At 32.2% G+C, this 3367-nt stretch overlaps 1 pseudogene; it reads left to right on the forward strand.

The window, feature by feature from the left end:
- Window positions 1-1751: 1751 nt before the first annotated feature.
- Window positions 1752-2394, forward strand: LOC129884215 (uncharacterized; annotated as a pseudogene).
- The last annotated feature ends 973 nt before the right edge of the window (window positions 2395-3367 follow it).

A 3367-nucleotide genomic window follows, 5' to 3' on the forward strand; every position in this document is an offset into this window, starting at 1 on the left:
TTATTGACTCTCTTTGGCTTCGGACTATTTCCCTTTTGAGACTCATCCGTGGTTCGATGTTCGGGTGCTGGACTGCTTAACTTGTCTATTACTATTAGTTACTTGGAGTCTATACATATTTCAACTTCTGGGCTAAGTTTTTTGGCTCTGGATGCACCTTTTCATATTCCTAGTAGTTTTAGTTATTCTTATACCATAGGGCTTATAGGGGTCCACTAGAATTTTTATTTAAACTTGTACACGAGTGTAACTTCTGGGCTTATGGGGGCCTAGTTAGGTTTAGTTAGTTGTACTTAATTTCTTCTTGTTCTTTACACTCATGTGTGTTTTCCCTTACATTCATTTTAAACCTTACTCCTAGATTCTATCTTTTCATATTAATTTTGCTTTTCAAGCTTAGTCGGCCTATGATGCCTACTGGACACCTGTTATTTTGATTCTCATACTACACTCTTCACCTTTTTTCATGATGCAGGTCCGAGCACTAGTTACCAATACTGATTCAAGCTAGTTATAGTCTACATCAGAGGCGAGAGTGAGCACATGGCAATTTTGGATCTACAGTCTCCAGCTGTATATAGTTGACTAGTTTTTTCTTTTTGAGACAAGTCTTTGTTTCTATGATCTAATTTTGGAACTTGTATCTATTTTGTAGTAGCTCAGCACATGTGAATTTTAGGTTCTTAGAGGGATCTTTTATTGTATATATATTTTTTTGACTTGCTTCTATTCATTCTTTGGTAATTTCTATTATTTGTTTGTTTTTTTTGTTTCTACCCTTAATCCCATTACTCGCAGTTTTAGGATACAAATTATCTTACCTACTGGTGGTTTATAGTAGGTGTCATCATGACTCGAAAAATCAGGTTGTGGCAATAATCAACATGTCAGAAGATATTAGAATCAAGGTAATCTGCCACTGTTTTATATTAACTTTATGCCTTTATTTTTTTGTTTTATATTAGCTTTATCTCATTGTTTTTCATTATTTTATATTAATTAAATGTTATTATTGTATATGTAGGTTAGCTTAATCTACTTTTTGTCATCTTTTATATTAGCTATCTTACTATCTTTATATATGTTAGCTTAATATGACTATTGTATTTATAGATTAGCTTAATGTCACTGTTTGTTTGTTTTATATTACCATAATATCATTGTTTATCTCTCTCTATACATATAGATTATAAATAGGTTAAAATATCTTGAAGAAGAAGGTAAAAATTGGAGAGAAGATTTTAGTTGATGTGACATGGAGTTGTATAATAATTTCAAATCATTGCACAATACAGTCAAATTCAATCTAATAGAGATCAAGGGCATAAGGTAGTTGAGCGTGAAGATAGGTATGTGGTGAATCTTGATAGGAACAAGTGCACACGTAGGACATGACACTTGATTGATATACCATGTTCTCATTCCATTAAAGCATATCTTCATGACAAGCAAGAACTATTGGATCAATTGAATTTGCAGTGTTCCAAAGAAGCTTACATGTTGGTATACATGCATAAAATACAATTTGTTAGAGGTGAAAAGTTTTGGAAAATGTATCCTTCTCTTGCTTTGGAGCCACACAAAATACATAGAATGATAGGCAGGCCAAAATTTAAGAGAGAAAAAAAAGGAAAAGTCTTAAAAAAAGGAAAAGGTTGAGGCAAGGAAGTGGGAGGAGTATGGCCAGCTTCAAGAAAAGGACTAAAAATGACATGTGGGCATTGTAGTGCAACATGTCACAACCAAATAAGATGTCATATGGTAAGTATTGTTTTTTACTTCGTTAATATTTACACTAATATATTCAATATCTAACTACTTTGTCAATTTTTGTAGCTTCAAAGATCAAAACAACCAGCCCAAGATGTGCCAATGCCAGCACCCCAAGCCAGTCAAAAATCTAACAATATGTTCATGCCTACTCCTGGATTTATTTCATCTTTCAGGCAACATATTAGCCAATAGAGCATCCAACCTGTTGGACGTTCAAATTCAAAGACAATCAGTAAGAAACCTACTGGACCTTCAAAGTCAAAGAGAAATGTAGATACTGATGAATTTGAGGATGAGCAACATGTTTCACCTTCAAGTACAATTGTTGATGAGGAAGAAGGTGAACTTGAAGATGAGGATAAATAGTCAATTCTAAGGCCAAAGATAATATTTGAAACTAGAACTAGGCTTCAAGCCAAAATAATGTAGATTCGAACAACTGATACTAAGAGGATTGGCTTCAAAGGAGATGAAAATTGTGTGAGTATGCCTACTAATCTTCCATACTCACCAAGGAAGTTGGCTTGGAAAGGGAAAGCAACTATGACTTCAAATTAGTTGATAGTTGAAAAGGAGAAAAAAATTGGCAAATTGAAGTCAAAGAGGGGTGGAAAGCATTAGGAAAGAAGTCACTGAATTATGTGGTAATTATTTTTATTTTTTTATTTTTTAGTGTTATGTAATGGCATAATGAAACTTAATATTTTACTTTTTTTTTATGTTAATCTATCTTGAACAGGTGATTGTAATAGTTTGTGTGTTACAAAATATATGACAATGTCATTAGTAGCTATCAATGAAGATGTCTTGTATATTGTTGCTTTATATTTTCTGTGAGTTGCAAAGCTTTTCCAACATAGAATGTAGTAATAATGCAAAAATTCTTGATAACATTATATTATATTAGTAATTCTTGATAATATGACATTAGTAAGCAAAACACCAATAATGATAACATTATAAATATTACATCAAAATTAACCTGCACATTGCTTACACTACAAACATTACATTACAAAACATTCATACAACTAACCTAACCAACTAATTATACTAACAATCCAAGAAATTAGAAGCAAGCAACACCTCACTACATCAACTTGACAGCTACAAACCCAACAATAATACCCCAACTGATTAGAAGCAAACTTCTCAATTGATGCACTTTCAACTCCAACTTAGATACATTCTCATTCAAGTTCTTCAAATTAGACCTTTCAATATGATTTCAACTCCAATTTTGAAACTTTATCCTCCGAATATGAAATTTTCAAAAAATTCTGCTCATTCAAGTCTTAATCATTGTTAGATTTATGAGTTTCAATGCCACCCATATCCTTCAAGATCTTCTTCAACTGATATATTTCATTTATAATTGAATCCAATTAAGTTTTTCGATTTTGAATCATCAATGACATATGAATTGAAAGTTTACTATCGATCTAATTCCAATAACTACAAGATAATGAGGCAGGATGACAATGTTTGAAGAATCGACTTCCACCATTCTCAGAGATTGTAGCAGTAAAATATTTTCCTATTATCCACACTTACATGTAGGGAACTCAACTTGTTGAGAGGAAGAAACAGAAGA

The sequence above is a fragment of the Solanum dulcamara genome, chromosome 4 (genome assembly GCF_947179165.1).
Source record: "Solanum dulcamara chromosome 4, daSolDulc1.2, whole genome shotgun sequence".
In the NCBI taxonomy this organism is placed as follows: domain Eukaryota; kingdom Viridiplantae; phylum Streptophyta; class Magnoliopsida; order Solanales; family Solanaceae; genus Solanum; species Solanum dulcamara.